Raw genomic sequence first — 13,310 nt, 5'->3', positions numbered from 1 at the left:
GTATCCTCTTCAGCCTTTCTCATCAGAGCAAGGGTGAGCACTCCACAGCCTCTGAGCACTGCAGAAATTACCATGAATGCCTGTGAATGAAGTAGGTATGTTTGTGTCCTTGAGTCAGAACACTCTCCAAGCAGAGGCTTAGGGGCTATCCATGTGGAGACCAAAGGACAGTCATGAGTTCTGGGAACTCTCACTGGCTTGGAGTTTCTCTTTTGAGCTAGGATGGCTGTCCAGATGCTTCAGGGACCTGCCTGTCTCCCCTTCTAGGCCCTGGGATTACAAGTGTTTGCCCCCATGGCCCTTTTCTCCCAGTGAGACCCCAAGGAACCTCGTAGAACTTGTAGAGCAAGCACTTCACCAACTAAGCTATCTTTTTAGCCCAATATTTAAGTATAAGCTTGTATCACTATGGAAAATTACCAAACTCAAAATATGTCTTAAAATCTACAAGACGAAAGACTTAAGACTAAAGAAACACTTCCACAGCTCTAGCTTACCAAGTGCTTCCTAGATGGCAGGTTTTAGGAGACCTGTCTTTCCCACCACTTCACTCAGGTGTCTGAGGACACCCCAGCTGAATGGCTGAACCCCATCAGTACACTATAGAGCCCTAGCCTTGGTGCCTGTTTCAAGGGTAAAAGTCAGCAGTGGCCTTTCAGGGAGCTGGTTCTCTTTGCTAGATGGTGGCAGAGAGACTGAGAATCATTTTTAGCAATATTTGGGGAGTGGGGTATGCTCTGATTAAGCGCAGAGCCGTAGCAGCATAAGCTGAAGGAAAGGAAATCCGAGAATCTGGAGATCTGACTGTAACTAGCAACTGCCACCAACATGGCAAGTTCTATGGCTGCTCAGATTGAGCCTTTTCTGGTCTAGCCCAAAGATGCTGGATTTGAACCTCCCCAGGGAAGGTTCAGAATTTTAGTTGCTTCTTATTTGGAAGCACTTTGTCTGCAGGAAAGGGAGAATTAGAGCATTGAGGGTTCCATCCAGCCCTTCCACGGTAGACATTTTGAAAACATGTAAGGATATGGGGAACCTGCATCCATGCTGATGAGATGCTTCTGTTTTAAGACAAATCAAGCCAAACAAAAGGACCACAGAATGCTGCCTTGTGGCAGAAAGAGGCGGCCTTCACCAAATTTATGGGCTGCGCTCTTAAGAGTATTGGCACTGCTAAGTTAAGTCTTTCTAACCTAAAAGTGGATGGAACTCCATACAGAAGAGTCTGTGCTGACTACAGCATTCCTTCACTGGTGGCATTTTCAGACTCAAGAGCCCAATAGGTACAAAGGTCCCTTGAAGGTCACACAGAACAAGAAGTGGACACATGCCCCCAGGTCCACCTTTCTCTAGGACCTGCCAGGTCTGCCTTGTACCTATCAGTGTTGGGTGAAGGAATAATGTCATTTCCTCCCAGGGAGGTGCGATGGCTATGACACACCCACTTCTCTCTAGTATGTCTCCCTCATGTTTCTGGGGCCCACTGGCTTCTTCCAGGGGCTGTGCCTCTGGACTTTGGATTTCCCAGGGGAACTTCACCCTATATTCTCTGTCCCAACTCTGGCTTAGAACTGCCCTCCTGTCATCCCCTTTTGAGCCTAAGTCCTAATGTTTAAATTTCCCCAAAGCAAAGTACACACAGACTGAGAGTTTGAAGAGCTTCCCCTGTGCTCTGCTCTCCAATTGCCTAAAAGCAAATGAACCCCAGACCTATCCAGCTCAAGTCATTCCCCCCCTCACCCCCCCCCGCCTTCTAATCCAGAAAACCAAACCAGACAACTGGCCAGCTTGATTCCACACTACAAATTAAAGCATGGAACACTGGAGGAAAACATCTCTGTTGTTTGCAGAGCTTGGAGAGGACCCTACTGCAGAGAATCCCCAGGGATGCCAGGACTGAAACGTGAAGAACAGGTGGGTGGTCAAGGATCTGGCATCCTCCCTGGCATGCATTTTTGTACTTTCTTCCTGATAAAATGTAGAGTTATCTCTCAGGCATGAACTATTCTTAAGTCTCTCGAAACCCCTGAGGCTGAGGTGAAACCAGACACTCTGTGTTGTGCCTGAAACTGAACTTCTTGGCAAGCCAGTCATCACCAGGTACACAGTATAAACCATCAAGGTGACTTGCTCTGTGCCTCAACTCTCAAAATAGCAAGGTGATTCACATACGTAGGGAATTACTGAAAGCCACAGGACTCTACAGAGGGTGGACCTGAGTTAAGAATTGTCTGTGTTGAAGACCCCATGCTCAATATGGTCATATCAACATGGTGTTCACAATTACTCCTGGACATTTTCAGAATATTTCTTAGTCTTTTCCATGAAACAGTTAAAGCTTACATTTTTTTCTTCCCATCTATTCAAAATGTCCTATTTTTTCAAAGTTTGATCAAATTGAAAACCCAGAAATGTCCCACCTTTTGACATTATGACCAGATATTTTATCCACAAATGTTTGGGGCTGTATTTATAGAAATTCTGTAATGATACAAATCACAACCACAGGTGGGACACCTCTAGTGGAGGGACAGGAGGTCCCTGTTACCACATAATAGAAGCTTTCCGGTAGAGGGAGAAAGTTTCAAGTCCCAACATTCTGGTGTTCTGATTGAAAATATATGAAGGCTAAATGTTCAGTTTCTCTCACACAGCTCAAGTGCTACCCGACAAGTTGTTTGAGGCTCTTGCTGGGTGCGGTGGACTGGTATGGGACCGTGTGTGTAACCAGAGTTCTGTATCTTCCACTAGCATCCTCTCTGATATGAGCACTCAGGGAGGAAGTTCCAGGCCACATAATGAGGTCTGTCTCAGAGTCTGGAGAAAGAACAACTAGACTAGATACACACTGAAACACACTGACTAGATATATGTGACACACTGTCTAGATACATATGATATACACATGAAACAAAGACACCTGCCAGGCTTCCACAGCAAATACCATCTCTCTACGTTCCCCCAAGCCGCTCTGTTCTACTTGTTCTACTGTCTCTCTGCTAACTCCCATGAGAGAGGCAGTGAGTGTCAAAACATCACCTGGCATGCACAAAGCCTAGGGTTCCAGCTCCAGGATGGCATAAACTGTGTGCTACAACGTTCTTGTGATATCAGTGCTTACAAGGTAGATGCAAGAGCATCAGATGGTCAAAGTAATCTTTAGCTATATAGTGTACTCCAGAGCTGAATAGCAGACCTGGCTAAGTAATATCCTGTTTTCCCACAAAAAAAAGTATAGGGGAAAGAAGGATGGAAAGATGGCTCAGCAGCTAAGAGCACCTGCTGCTTTTGCAGAAAACCCAGATTTGGTTACCAGCGCCTACATGGCAGGTCATCAATTTCAGTTCAGGGAATCAGACATCTTCTGACTTCTTCAGGCACCATGCATGCACATGGTATATATAATGCATATAGACAACACACACACACACACACACACACACACAATTGGAGGAAGGAAAGCAATTGGCAAAGAGAAAAATGGGGCCCCAATATAATGTTATGTCCTTCCATCCATATCTTGCCTATTTTTCCCATTTTTTTTTTTTACTAATTCTGACCCTGCTGGTAATATATTTCTTCTTTGCAATCATTTTAGATATATTTCATTTAAATTTAATGCAGATAATCTAAAAATTTCCAGCTGATACAGAAAAACATGTAGATAAAACTCATAAAAGCCACTGTGGGAACCAGTGAAAAAATTCCATCCTGTGGAGGAGCAGAATATAACATATCCTAGCTGGCGTCAGACTGAACTCCCCCTTCCCAGGTCTCAGGTCCCAGGTAAACACTGGCTGCCTCAGTCTCCCCAGCTAGTAAGCCCAGGGCATGAAGCTATTGTCCTATAGGTGGCTGTGTCACTCAAAAGGACCAAGTCACTCTGTCTTGTGGGGACTGTAATCTTGCCACCCTTGGAGGTTCATATACTCTATGTGTCACGCATGCTGCTACATGGGCCAGATTCTCCTGACACCTGCCGAATGAGTGAGGTGAAGACATTGTCAGCACCTGAGAAGCCCCAAGGGCCCCGAGAAAAGAAGTTAGATCTAGCAAAGTTTAAAGAACTTCGGTAACCATGCCTGAGAGAGGGGCATGGTTGTGTTCCTGGAAGGTTGTCATATATCCTTTCCATTGGCAGCTTCCTGTTAGGAAATGGGGCAGCGTGAAGGTGGAAGTGGGCTGACAGAAGAGCCCATTCCAGTGACAACAGGCTCTGAAAAAGAGAGGGCTTCTGTTAAGTAGCCTTCTAGTTCTGATATTAACTCAGGCAACTTCAAAGGAGACACCAGGCAGAGTCACATATCTCCCCAGTCAAACCCACATCCTTCCAAGAGTTCCTGCCTTCCATTGTGATTTCTGCACAGCATGGTGATTGTCATCCTGGAGAGGAGAGGCAGAAAGATCTAGGCTACAGAGGCAGCAGAGACTACCTTCCTTGTCTCCATTCCTGAGAAAATGTGTTCTCAAGATAGGGAGGAGAACTCAATGTCTAGCCAATGACCATGCCCAAATCCCTGTTTCTACATCCATTTCCTAGAGAGCTGAGGCTGGAGAGGTATGGACCATCTAGACTATGCAGGAGTCTCTTATTTGGGGAGTAGAATTTCTAATGAAAACAACAATTACTTAGCTCCTGACTCTTCCTCAGTTATGAGTTGAGAAGGGCTCTTTGACTTATACCAGAATCCCAGCATGCTCTGATTAGAGGCCAGTCCCTGGAGTCAAGCACAAAGTACCCTAGGACACATTTATTCATGGCTTGTCACTCATTCTTTATAGCATCTCTTCAGTCACACCAAACCCTATTCATTCTTGGGGTACCAAATAGGAGGCCCCCAAGTTCTGTGTGCCCAAGCTTCCAAGCACATGGCCCTGGTAGAGTCTATTAGCTACTTCTCTATTGTTGTGACCAAAGGTGCATAGGAGAAAAGAATTTATTATACCTCATGTTCTCAGAAGAATAAGGGTCCATCATGGTGCAAAAATACGGCAGCAGGCAGTAGGCATAGTGACTGAGCAGGATCTTGAGAGGTCACATTTTAACCACAAGCATAAAACAGAGAAAGCAAACAGGAAGTGGGAAGAGCATATAAACACTCAAATCCCACCTCCAGTGATACACTTCCTCCAGCTAGGCTCTACTTCCTAAATCTCCCCAACAGTGCCACCCACTGGGAGGCCAAGTATTCAACCTGGAGGGGCTATTTCTCATTCAAACCATCTCTCAGGGCAATCATTTGTATGGTGTTGTTAAATCCAGAGGACTGTGGCAATAACCAGATCCCCAAGGCCCATTTAAACCCATGCTCCTCTCTCCATGCTTTACATTGTTTATCTTATCTGTTCTTCAGACCGTGATTATCCTCACAGGCTCAGGAAGTAGGAGAAACCCTGTGAATGGATCAGGTGTCTATTTTCTTTTCCTCCTCTCATAACTGTTTCTTTTGGAAGTCATTAGAGTTGAAGTTATTAATTTCTCTTTATGGGATTTCCAGCTGCTGGTCACGTGTCAAGCCAGATACAAATGGAAAGAAGTGATGCTTGGACGGCAGGGCTTTTCTCTAGTGAAAGGTAGGTTTCAAGTTCTGTAGCCATGGTACCCACCTCCCTTGGGTCTATGCCCTTTCCTCAGGAGGTGCCTTGTACTCACCATGTGAGGAAGGTGATGGGCTGGAAACTAGGAAAGGGGCAAGGGAAACTGAATGCCGTGGGGTCAACTCTGGTGTGAATATGTTAGGGAGAGGAAGGCATTGGCAGACAAGGGACATAGCACCTGGCATCTGCCCTCTTGACCAGCGTTGCCTAGGTTAAAGACACGAGATGAGCCAGCATAATGTGGGTTCTAATCTCAACAGACTCCTAACCCAGGAAGGGGAAGTGATCTACTATGGAACAACTGAGAACTGTTTTTTGAAGACCCCAAAAGTCACCTTTCTTAGCTAACCTGAGCAAATCTCTTGACAAAATCAAAGTACAGAATTTGTCAACCAGTGGGAATAAGAACCTCCTGTCCACTTCACCTCATCACATAAAAGAAATAAAAAAAGTTTGAATGTCCCTTTTAGAAATACCCACGCCGGGCAGTGGTGGCACACGCCTTTAATCCCAGCACTTGGGAGGCAGAGGCAGGCGGATTTCTGAGTTCGAGGCCAGCCTGGTCTACAGAGTGAGTTCCAGGACAGCCTGGGGTATAAGAGAAACCCTGTCTCAAAAAACAAAAAACAAACAAAAAAACCCCAAAAAAACAAAAAACAAAAAAAAAAAAGAAAAGAAAGAAATACCCACAAAAGCCAAAGTGAGGTTTCGATATCACTAAGGATCAAGACTGAGAAGTTTCAATACCTGGGGAAGGTCATAGCTGCTTTGAGTCTCGAAGCGTAATGAATGTGCCCAGAGGACCTCTGAAGGCTTGAGCTGTGTGTCTCTGGGGGACAGGCAGGGAATGATGACCTCCCCAGAACATCTGAAGTATTGGCACCCAGACCAGAAGGCCTTTATACTGTGGTCCATGAAACACTTACACATCAGTGCAGGCACCAAGGACATAAGAAGTGACTGGGGTGGTGAGCAAGTGCTACTGAGATCCTGGGGAAAGGACTCTTCTTACAGAGGGGCACTGGATAAGAGATGGTCACCCATTGTGGTAGGGATCTACTCCCTAGGGACAGACCATTGGCCTCATTGCCTCTTACAGAAAATTTGTCACAGGTGACTTGCTTATTGCAAAGGCAGTGCAGGGCATTTGTCACTTGTTTGCACTGTGATATTAAAAGCCTCCCCAGTTCAGTATACCATTATGGACAGTAGGAAAATTGTGATAAGCAAACACCTCCCCTACTCTGAGATAGACCTTCTTCTCCTGCAGGATAACAGATTCTGTCCCGAAAAGCCTGGACTACAGAGATTCTCTGGAGGCGGAGGCTTCTGTGAGCACCAACAGAGAATGCAGGCTTAGAGAGACTGGAACCTTGGTTGGGACGTCACTTCTCTGTGCTGGCCAGGTACATATAAAGTCTCAGGGCCAGCCATTGGTGTCACAGCATCCTCTGCTTAAACAATGCTTCAACACACTTTGTATGCCAAGGGAAATCTCAGCGGGAGGGCAGGGGCTGGCTGTCATGATGAAAGGCCACAGTCAGCAAAGCAAAAGTCCAGTTGCAGTCAGGACAAGCTTTGGCCACACAGCTATATGGGGACTATCGTAATATATTCTGAAATGGCAATTCTCCTAAGTAAATCGCACATCAATTCACTTAAACCTAATCATAAATGGTACAAATTGGGCCCATGTGCAAACAGAAACCTGAGCCGAGCCTAGAGTTAAAGCAGCCATTGTTTCTCGCCTGACCTGGGCTCGGGAAAGTCTTGCGTGTCCGATTACATCTGTTAAAACGATTCGAATGCCAGCCCTGTATTTTAATTATAAATATATAAAAATTTTTAATAAGACGGCATTCTGGGCTTGCTAAGCTTTTAAAATGCTCATTGGGGGTGGAGCGGGCAGAAGAGAATTCCATGTGCCCCTGATCCCGTGCCAGCATATAATGATTGAATGTTTTCCTGTAATAAATGGGAAAAATCTGGCTTGTATGAATGGCTCCAAATCACTTGGCATTAAAAAAGGAATTCGTTACCTGGCTTCCAGCATGCTGGAACCTGGAGGGAATGGCGATCACCCAGGGAAAGGACAAGAAGGAAGCTTGTGATCTGCCCTGAACATCCCACCCCCTGGAAATTTTATGCAGGGTGTCCCTCTCACGTCGCTTCCCATGCCACCTTTTCTCTGGGCATCTAAGCAGAGGTTGTGTGGGCCGATGGAAAAGGGGGCTGTTACGAAGCAGAGCCAGCTAGCTCTTAGCCACCTCCTTTGTACCTCTCCAAACCTCAGGCCTGCTTAATTATGATTAATTGCCACATGGATAATCAGATACAGTTTCAGAAGGTTGGAAATGACATTCCAAGGACGCCAGGGAAGACACAAGGTATGCCTTTGTTCGCAGGAAGAAAAAGGCAGGTCCTTTCCTCAGCCCTGTAACCTTTTCTTATTTTAACAATTCCAAACAGAATTAATACCATCAGTATATTATTCCCAACTCCGGGGAATTGAGCTTCAACGGCACAATTTCTGCAGCTGTCAGGGTTTTCAGAACTCCTGTCAATAACGCGATGTTGGGGTGCCCTTCTGCTTGAATGAAAGCCGGCTCGAGTTTCTGCTTTATGTCTGTGCTTGCTGGGTGGTGGGGCACAATGAGAAAGAACCGGAAAGAAAAATAATAACAGCAGTTAAAAAGCTCCACTCTCAACCCAAACTGGATCAGATGTAATAGACTCGTTCTCTTCTCCCAATTTCCTCTGCTTGTTTTAGAAAACACTGAAAAGTGCAGGAGATTGTGTCTTGCCAGCTCTCCCCTCCATTTAAAATCCCTTTGGCTAAGTCAAGGATCACAGTATGTCATTTCCAGTCTAACAGAAGTGCTGGGCCTCGCTCAGCTCCTATTACCAGGAGGCAAATCCCTCGGTTCCAGGCGCCAGTGTTGCGGGCTTTGGCTCTTAGCCCAACATTGTTCCCTTCATTACATTCCAGAGGGCCTCTCAGCCAGTTAATGTTTGCACTGGGAGGTCCAAATATCCAGCAATCAGCACTGAACTTTTCTCTTTCTGTTGAGAATTGCAGTTTTCAAATGCGATCACTGGCTTTGGAGGAAAACTCGCAGGTGAACACAAGAGCCCTAATTTACATTTTATTCACAAACAATAACATTTGCGCAGTTTCTCCATGTGTGCTCATAAAGGAGTTTTAGAAGACGCCTGGCTTTTTAAGACTTTATGGTGGCTGGAATTGGTTTACCAATTTAAGGGCAGTCATTCCATTTATTTACTTTTTAAAAAATCCTAAATAGCATAAGAGTATTTTATTTTAGGATGCTAGAAGCCATGCATGGTACATTCCACATTGTTAGTGCGTGTGCTCACGTGGGAAACAACAGTCAAAAATGGATAAACTAATTTGAACCAGTTTCAAGCACACAGCATTTAATTAGATCCCCAGCTCAGAGAGGATTTCAAAGGTTGCGATTTTCAGAGCACGTGGACTTGTACTTGGCATCTTGGCCCCAGCCCCAACACACTTTTGCCCGGTGGCCACACTGACCAGACATGACTGAAAAGAACACTTGGAGCTTGCACAAGATGGAGTGGGGTGGGATGGGGTGGGGGGGCTTATGGGTTGGAGGATTGCAAGCTGAGTCTGTGGCCCTCTACCCATCCTAGATCCTTGGGATCCAGAATCTTCCACAAAACCCTGCTTTGAAGAGGGTGTTACAGACAAGGTGGCATTAATCCTGTAAATCAGAGTATTCCCTAAAGATGTTTCCTGGGAAGTGGTAGGCTGAAGGCTTGGGCTTTCAGAGGTGGGTGGGCATTGCTGCATTCTGCAGACACACGGCCCATGCTGGAGGACACACACTTCTAGACAATTCTCCATGGCTATTCTGTGCTAAATCTACTAAGTGAGACAAGGGGCAGAAAAGGCCCCCTTTCCTGCCTCCTTCCTCCACCTCATTTTTCTTTTAGTCCACCATTTTCTTGGGCTCAAAGAGCAGCTAGTGCAGAACTACTCTCACTTATCAGAACCATCAAATAAAAAAACCCTGAGGAAGGGTCCCAGCCCTATGTTGGTTTCACCCCGATCTTTTGAAAAAGCCACAGTTGATTTATTTTTGTTTATAGTTTTGTTCATATTCATAATGACTTGTCATCTCTTCCAATCTGTTCTTTGGTCTCATCTCCCTGCCTCTCTTTCTGTCATTAAGCCCTTCTCCTTATCAATAAACCACATTCCTACCTTTTTGTCTTTTATGTGTGTGACCTACTGAGTTGTAGTAGGATCGCCTGCATGAGTACTGGTGGAAGGCTCTTTTCTGGAGCATGAGCAACTTAACAGAACCTACATCAAAGAACCAATTAACATGCCACTCTCCATCCACTGCTAACTGTCTTAGTTCCCTAAGGAGGAGTGGAACCTTAAGAATTCTTCTCCCTTCCATGATGAAAGGCTGAGGGCTGCCTGTGATGAAGGACTTGTACAGATAACAAAGATCTGCAGGGCACTCACTCTTGAATGCAATTGCATGTTGTCTCCAAAAGATGTTGTTTGCAACAGCCTCTTTGACTGGTATGGTTTTTATGCCCCCTCTACTTCCGTGTTCCCTAAGCCATACTTTAGACTCTAAGGCTTAGAGCGTGACCACATTGGATTCTGACATTTCTCCTGTAGCTGATTGTGTTGGTAGATCAGAGAGAAGCAAGATCTCCCATCCTTCCAGCCTCCATCCTTCCCCACTCTGCTCCTCCACTGCTTCAAGATCACTACATTGTATTGGAGGCTCTCAGGAGCCACAACACAGCAAATGGCACCAAAAACTCCTGCTCGTTCTCTCAGTACTTTCTGAGAGGAGCAGGTAGGCAGACTCATAGGAAAGAAAGGGACAGGAGTGACTCCTGGGCCCAGATACAAAGTGTGATAGGGTCCAGATGCCACCCAAGCTATAAAGAGGAACAATAGCTAGAGAGGGAGGCCTTTGAGGTGCCCAAGGTGGTTGCATTTAGGAACAGAGGAAGGAAATTGAGATTTCCTGTTCTAAAGCTGGGATCCAGAGCTTCCAGCTTCCTTGCTAGCAAAATGGACTCTGTTCCTAAGGACAAGGGTCTTGGGATGAGACCTTGCTTAATCGTCTTTCTTCTTTCTTGGTCTTTGCTGTGATTCCCAGAGAGGGGTCAGGACCATTGCATGTCTGCCTTTGGTGAGATAAGGGACTTTCAGAGATCCTCCCAGTTCCTTGGCAGGGAAGCACAATAAGGTCAGAAGGACTTAAACTCTGAAGCAGCTCTTCAACCCTTGAGCGCTTATCAAAGCATGATTCCTCAGGGTATTGCTTGTTCAGTTCACTCCAACATGTAATTTGGTAGAAGGATTTGAAAGTCCAAGTATATGTTGACCATTTACTCATTTCTTCTAATTTGTTGCTGACTAAATCAATCAATTAATCAAACAATCAATCACATCTTTTTCTATTACTCTCTGTTTACTCCCTCTGAAGGACACTGAAATAACTCTTCTCTTGTCCCTTCCCACCCACCCACCAATTTATTCTGTGATCCTCACTGAGCAAAAGCTCCTTTCATACCAGTGGAAACCACACTCCTGCCTTGGCTTGTCTCAATTCACTGAGTAGCTGAGGTTCCACTTACCCTCTGTGATGATCAGCCTTCATTGTCAACTTGACTAGATTTGGAGTCACCTAGGAAACCTCTTCTGGGGGAGGGGTTTCTTTGAGGCATATTGTCAGAGAGGTTTAACTGAGGAGCTAAGACAGACTCTGAGTCTGAATGACACCATCTCTTGCATTGGGGGTCTAGATAGACAGGAGAAAGGAAAGAAAATGAAGGGGACAGAAGGAAAAGGAAGAGAAGGAATAAAAAGAAACCTTCCTTGTCTATAGCAAGTAGGGGCAGCAATTGCTTCTTGAATAAAGCTAAGCCATGTAAGACAAAGGTGACCGGAACAGAATAATAAGAGAGGTAGCGGTGGAAGGTATGACAGGCCCTAGATTCTGAGTTATGGCAAAAAGGTAGACAGAAGGAAAGCAAAGGAGAGCCATCTATGGCATTCTATATGTGAACTAAGAACCTCTTCTTCCAGTGCCAAAGTACAATACTTGGAGGATTTAGCTAACCATAATCAGAATCCCTAGAGAGCTAAGAAATCTCTTTGCTTTATCCAGAAAGTAGGGTCTCTTCCAGAAAGTGCTGAACAGAGAATGAAAGCAACAGGAGACTTCTAAGAGTTTGGGGTATGGATATGCCCTCTGCTGGGTTTCACTTCTTCTTTGCTGGTGCATATATTAATTTTTCAATTAAAATTATAAAGATTAATCTGCAATATTTATGACTGGTGATAGAAACCATTTAGGAAATTATCTCCAAAATGCATACAAAATGAAGGTAGTAGTAACAATAACTCATGGGAAATGTAAGGCAGCCCAGAGCAGGAGGCTGCAGCAAGTGCAGAAGAGACAGAGCAGTGTGGGCGCTGCCACAGCACCCATTTCTCTCTCTGCCCTTTGCTCTGTCTTTAAAGAGAACATCCCAAGGGGGCCAGCAGAGAGAGTGAGAATGGAGCAGAGCAGCTGCCCTTGACAGGGGATGCAGCAGATTTGTTCTCAGGTTGAGAGAGCTCAGATGTGTATTTGCACCTAGCTATTGCAGGTGACCAGCATAGTCAAATGAGGGGGGCACAGGTGTTCACCAGGTATAGATTGAGATACTCAGGAAAGACAAACAAGGCCAGATCTCCAGGATCTGGAATCACCTTTTGACCCTGAAGTTTGTCTGCCTATCGCTATGTCTGTCACTTCGAGATCTGAAATGGGACGATGCCCCTATTTCTCTTCCATGTGCATAGTGATTTTTACCCCCTGATTTACTGTTACTCTACTCTTGCTGATTTACACTTTTTTGGCTAGTACATATATTAATTTTCAATTAAAGTTAGAAAGATAAATCGGCAATATTTATGATTGCTGATAGAAACCATTTAGGAAATTATGTCAAAGTGGCACTGGAGGTGTGTCCCCAACCCTTCCTAACTTGATTGCAATGCTCTTTAGGATGGCAATGTGGGGAGGCATATGGAAGAGGAATCAAATAGCCAACAGGAAAAGAAAGGAGGAGGATGAGAAATGGACATTGAATAGGACATTCATGTTTCCTGTAGTCCACATAAAAGACAACAGTCAACAGTGCAGAAGTCAACAGTGGGGATCTGAAGGGTGTCTGTTCCATGATTCCATATGTCAAGTGCTGAGTGTCTAATACCAGGTATTTTAGTGAAGCTGCATCTGGAGAAGTTCTTCCCAAAAGGTAGTAAGGTTTTCCAATATGGCTGGTGCCAGCCTAAGAAGGAGAAATGGATACAGAGGTAGGGTTGATGAAAGCATTCATCCAAGTGCTTGTTAAAGGCAGTGAAGGTGGACTTCATTTAAGAGAAACTGGGAAGGTGCAGGGTACTGAGTTAGGACTCACCATTGATTCCAAAAGGACACATGGGAGCAATTTATAACCAAAAAATAGGGTGTGAATCAATGAAGAGTGGTCCAGGAGGAAGAAGGAAGAGTCAAGGATGGCTAAGGGGTTCCAGGCAGACTGACATTACAAAATTAAGCAGGTCAAGGGGACAAGATAACTCGGGTTCTTGGACAGCAAGGGTGGGAGATCTTTACTACCTGATTTAGCAGGATTCCTAATCA

This window comes from Grammomys surdaster, unplaced genomic scaffold (assembly GCF_004785775.1).
Source record: "Grammomys surdaster isolate TR1022 unplaced genomic scaffold, NIH_TR_1.0 366, whole genome shotgun sequence".
NCBI classification, from domain to species: Eukaryota; Metazoa; Chordata; class Mammalia; order Rodentia; family Muridae; genus Grammomys; species Grammomys surdaster.
This window is presented reverse-complemented; position numbering follows the sequence as displayed.